This window comes from Dasypus novemcinctus, chromosome 2 (genome assembly GCF_030445035.2).
Source record: "Dasypus novemcinctus isolate mDasNov1 chromosome 2, mDasNov1.1.hap2, whole genome shotgun sequence".
NCBI lineage: Eukaryota > Metazoa > Chordata > Mammalia > Cingulata > Dasypodidae > Dasypus > Dasypus novemcinctus.
In genome coordinates this window covers 141,594,790-141,600,899 of record NC_080674.1, presented here as the reverse complement: position 1 = coordinate 141,600,899, position 6,110 = coordinate 141,594,790, and positions in this window count along the sequence as shown.

Sequence of the window (6,110 nt, the reverse complement as noted above, 5' to 3'; positions counted from 1 at the left end):
AAGGAGGCATTAAAGGACTTCCTGTCTTATAATTAACACATGGTGCTGTCATCCAGGTTCAGATTCTACAAGTAAATCTTGTAGTTAGTAGAACAGGGTTTGTGGCCAGAATGGCTTAGTTTTAGAATGATTATCAAGGTTTAAACTAATTGCAGGCAATGACTACACTTTGGCCATCTATTCCCAGAAAGTACCTCCTGCTTAGTACCCTGTCTCCTTATGAAGTAGTAAGGAAAATGTGCTAGAAAGGCTAGTCAACTAAGAATGAGTCTAATGAGTACTCTATTAGAGCATATAGACTTTGCTTTGGAACTTAGTGAATTGGTAAGATCATGTGCCCATTTCTTAAGTTGAATATCCTAAGCAGACATAGATGACTTTTCTCCTTTTGGCTGAATATTGAATAGATGTTGGTTAGATTAGATGTGTTTTATATGGAAGTGTAGCTCATCAGTACTAGATAAATTTTCAGACAGACTTATATTTAGCTTAGATAAAGGATTGTTATTTCTGTATAGTTCCCAACCTTGGTGCCCACAGAGTTTCTGATTTAATTGCATGGAGGAATGTGCCCAGGCATAGGTTTTTTTGTTTTTGTTTTAAGTCTCCCAAGTGATTCTAATTTACATGTAAGGCTAAGAACCACTACTCAGTTTCCCAACCATAAATTTAAGAAAAATGGGTTTTGTGGTGATGGGTGCTGGTTTGTGGATTTTGGTAAATAATCTGTGACTCTTTAATTCAGTAGTGACTTAGTGACTTCTACCTGTTCTATATTAGCAGTCCTTACTTTAAACCACAGTATGTTTCTGGAATGGGCCTGAAGTTAAGTAATAGTCTTGTTTTGAGGTTGGTTCTGTTTCTAGAGAGTTTTATTGGTGGTGGTGGTGGTGGTGTTTAATTAAAACAATCTGTTCACATACTCTTTTTTTTAACTTGGTATTTTTTCCTTCACAGTTGTACATCAATTCTAGTGAGTAACCTTATTAAGGTTGCAGATGTGACTTGGGGCATGCCTGATGATCTCCTTATTTGTTTCAAGTGTAGTTTAAAACTTAGGTGTTAGGGGAGACTAAGTCAATTTTATTTTTGCTGTTTTATTATATACAATTAATTGCAAAAGTACTGCTGTCTAGACAAATGGAGTGTTGCTGGAAAAGTGCTGTTAGCTTGTGCTTAGTGCTATCCTGTAAATAGGTTGAAATGTTCATTTATCAGCTTGTGTATAAGTTTGAAGGGTGAACAATATGGATTGTGGATATTAATTTATAACGTGCACAAGTTTGGGTTGTTTAATGATCATACAAAGATCAGTGATAACAGTAAGTGGACTGGGCAACAGACCCCAACTTGATTTGTGTCTTCAGCCATACCTGGACCAGCATTCCTCTTTCCCAAAGGTGACAGGATATAATTATAGCTAATGTTTGAAAGCTGAAAATAGGCCACTTTTTTTTTTTTTTTAAAGGGAAAACAAACCTTCATTGCTAAAGTTGAATTGTAAGTAGTTTCCTCATAGACTTGGGAGAAGTGACTGGGATATGGCTCATTTTCCTACTTAGAGCCCTTGGGAAGCCTTCTGGAGATAGTCAGCCATGGTGTCCAGTCTCCTCAACCATCTGTGGTGTTATCAGTGGGAAATTCTATTTAGACAATGGGTTTTACCAGATGTGTTATTCCAAGAGATGATTTAGCACAACTTATTTAGTGCAATGGTAAACTGCAGCTATCAGCTAGCCCATTGTCCTTTGGTGGATGCCAGAGACCAAAACTGTGATAGAAATGGAAATTAAAAGAGCACACCTTACCCTACAGAAAATTAGGAAAATCAGAGTGAAAGATCTAATTAAAGCTATTGGAAGTGCCTTTTCCCCAGGGTTTAGCATACCTTCTGAACTGTGAGGAGTCTCAATGGTCTGATTTGGTTCAGGCTTTTGCAGTAGGTTTTGGAACTGCCTCAGGGTATCAGTGGGACCTTGGGGAACAGGAATGAGAGGTAGTTAATTAGGTTTTGTAGGCTTGGTCAAGGTTGGGCCTGCTGGTTCCAAGGTCAGGTTTGTCTGAACATGTGTCAGGAAAATCAGATTATAAAGCCTGGTAAAATATACCAGCTATAGAATCTGTAGGGTACACCCCCATTGTTGTGTCCAGTTCTCCTTTCAGAATAAGTGCCTTCCCAGCCAACAGTGAGGATCTGGAGTGTGTCTGGAATGCAGCAGGCTACCAGATGAAAGGAGGAGAAGCTATATAATATATTTGGTCTTGAGCATTATTTCTCAGTGCAAAGAAAGGGTATTTAATCTCTATGTTGGTCCAAGTAATTTAAGGATCTATGACTAAAATTAGAATACAAAGACAAAAACCACTGCTTTCACCCCATAGCAACACGAGCCAGTTGTGGTGGAAACGGTTAGGGAGGTAGGCCATTCAAATATGAGCCATGGTGCTTGGGAAGGCTGTGAGAAGTCTCTCATGGCCTTGGGAAAGGCCCAGTTTATGCAAGACCTGGTTATGACCGCTTTACTTGATACCGCTGCAGCTATTTTTTTTTTGCCCATAATTTTGGCTATGGTTCTAGGTTTCATTTAAAATAGAATCTTAGTGATTGTGGGTCTTTGTATTTTTCCAGCTTTGCCTTAGATCCTGGGAAGAATAACCCTACTCAAGTGACCAGAAGCCAGGATTTTTTAAGTTGGACTGGGAATATGGATAGATGACCTTTGGATTTTCATAATGAGAGTAATTGTTGAAGCTACTAGCACTTAGACTTTTTGGTGATCAACCTGAGTAGTAGGTAGCCTGCTTCATTCTGTATGTGACAAGAATATTGAGTAAGTGGTTTGTGGCTCCTAAAATACATGTTTGTTTTTTGTTTTTTTGTTTTTTTTTTGTTTTAGGAAGTACTGAGGTTGAACCCAGGACATCGTACATGGGAAGCAGGAGCTCAACCACTGAGCTACATGCACTCCCCAATAAGAGTTGTTTTTTTGTTTTTTTTTCATTTATTTTTAGGAAGTACTGGGGATTGAACCCGGGACCTGGTACATGGAAGCAGACTCTTGGCCACTTAAGCTACATTCTCTCCCCTAAAATATATAGTTTTGATGTTGCAATCCTAGAGGTGCTTCCTGACATCATGAACTAGTTTAAGGCTCTGGTACTCTCAGTATTTGTGAATGAGGAGGATGGAGTGCTGACATGACAATTACCATAAAGAGTTTAGTTGAACTCAGAGTGCCCAGGAAAGCAATAGGTTTTGGAAGTTTGGTCCTTGAAATGGTAGAAGCAGGTAACAGTGAATAATTGATTATCTTATTAGATTGTTTCAATATTATTTAGAAGGGAGGGGGAGGTACTGGTATTCAGGCATTTTGACCCCAGAATCCCAGACTTTGAGTAAGTGCATAGGGTTCTCTTGCCTTTGCTGAAACTAGCATTTAGTGCTATTTGGTGTGTGGATAAAAGTCAAAACTTTTGGTTTTAGAGAAAGTGACCTCTGTGTGTGTGTTTGACTCCTTCTTCAGGAAACCAACCCTGGCAGCCCCTTTGTGGGAGAAGCATATGAGGGAGACTTGAACACTGGGCTTCTTGGGTGTTGGCCCAAGTCAAGTGTCCTGGCTTACTACATTCTCTGAGCTCATGGATTGATTTGATTGTCTGCTGTAAAGGCTTTTGTTTGAATAAGAATCATCTGAGGCTGATTAGAAAAACGACTTCCAACTCAACCCCTGCCACCATAGCCTGAAAATAAGCTTTCACAATAGGCTTGATTTATCAAATATATTTTTAAAGGAAAAGGAAAACTCATGGTGTTTTGTTTTTTGTTTTTTGTTTTTCCTTTTAAAGGGGGTGTTTACGGAGTTGGGTGACCCATCCTCAACTTTTAAAATTTCATCTAAGAGAAATAATTATCTTTTTCCCCATGAAAGTTCAACAGATTTGTTCATATTCTTGTAGCTGAGAAATGACTTTGGTGCTAGTAGAGTCTTTAATAAACCTCTGGGATTCTGTACAAGACCGTGAGAAAACAATCAGCTGTTCAAGCTTTAACAAGGTTAGCAGATGGAATCTCATGCTAGCTCTTCATTGCCTGACCATCTTCCCGACTTTTCTGAAGACTCTTGTATTTGTCTTTGAGATGAGTCAGAAGCCGACAGCAACTTTATCTCTTGTTTGGTCTCCTGATGCCCAGATCCTCATCCATAATTTCTGATGTGGAGGACTTAACCCCTCAAATACTGCCCTCCTTTGATCTGTCTTTTTAAAAAATATATATCTTTTCTGCTTTTTTTTTTATTATAAAATGCATACTTATTAAAGCCAACATATTTATTTATTTTTTTAAAAAATTGGCTTCTCTCCACCCTTACTGCCATGAGGGGGTTACCGTCAGTGGTTTGTGGATACCTTCATGCTCATATCAGCACAATACCAATACAAGCATCCCTGTTTGGAGGCGGGGGAGGGTCAAACTTTATCATTCTCACCTCATGATTATCATGTATATTAAATCACCTCCCTGGGAGCAACTTAGCTTAGTTTTTTGTTTTTTAAATAATTTTCTTGAAGTATATCATTCATACGTGAACATACATTAAACAGTTGGTTACAGTAAAAGTTGTGAACTTATAAAACAAATAATGCTTAACATCATACAGGGGTCCCATACATCACCCCATCACCAATGCCTTGCATTCTTGTGAAACATTTGCTACAAACTATGCAAGAACATTGTCAAAATAGTTCTACTAGCCGTAGTCCATATCTTACATTTGGTGTATTTTCCCTCCCAATCCACTTTATTATTATTTCTTAATGTATTTTTACTACAGAGGTTGTGAACTTACAAAACAATCATGCACATTTGTAGAATTCCCATATAACACCTCTTCACCAACACACCATACCATGGTGGAATATTAGTTAGGGATTATGAGGTAACTGTTAACACCAACCATGTCCATAGTGTACAACTGGCAGGCTTTTTTCCATGCCCCTCCCATTATCAATACAGTACATCTTTGGCATTGATGCAAAAATATTACAGTATTGCTGTTAACCACAGTCCATAGGTCACACCAATTGTATTTCCCATGCTTCTCCATATTCCCACCGTAATGCAATAGTTACGTACATTCTTAGCTTAGGTTTATTTGTGTGTATATATTACTCCACTCATCCTTTTAAAATGTAGTAGAGTTCTGCACATTGCTTTTTCCTTTTTGGTTTAACGTCTTAGGTACCATGCCAACTAATAATGATCTTTTTAACTCTTACAAGTAATAGTGAGTTGGTGGAAATATGCTGGTTCCCAAAAATAGTAAAATGTTAAATAGGGAAGCAAAGTGTGTTCCCATATTGTCATGGGTAAGCATTGCTCCATTTTGGATAACCAGTCATCCCAGTTTGCCTAGGAATTAGGGGTTTTCCAGGAAGCAGAACTTTCGGTGCTCAAGCAGTTGGCAAATCAGTATGGGATTCTGTGTCTAGACCTTGACCCCCTTACCAATTTGGCAAAATCCAGGCTCTGCTTTTTCTCCCTGCTGGGTTCCTAGTTAGGGAGTGGGAGAGGTGGTAGCCAGATGAATTTACTCCATTTGGAGTCTACTGCTTGGCCTGGCATCTTAGGTCAGCAGGAACCAGTATTTTTCCATCAAAAGCCTGTGACTCTGGGCATGCCAACTCCCAACATTCCAGGCTTTGTGCTACATTGATGCTCTTTATTGAGAGAATTTCAAGGTTTTCCAAGTCTTGTAGCAAAGGACAGAGAGTCACAGCTACTGCACCATGTTGGTGGGTTTGGAAGCCGTTTGACTTAAAGTGCATCCAGAGCTGTGTCCTGTCCTCATAGACAGAACTGTGTGGTGTCTGAGAAGGAAGCAGAAGGGTGCAGTGAGGTCCCTGATGCTAGTTATTTAGTCCTGAGTCATTGCAGCTTTGAGGTTTCATTAGCCATTTACTGGGTTAGCCAGGGGCCTATTAAAATGTAACAACCTCTGAAAGGGCAAACAAGGAAATGGGTTCAAATTCATTAATTTAACAAACACGTTCAGCAAATCCAAGTACCTGTTATGTGCCAGGTGTTTTTAGGTACTGGGAATACAGTGTAT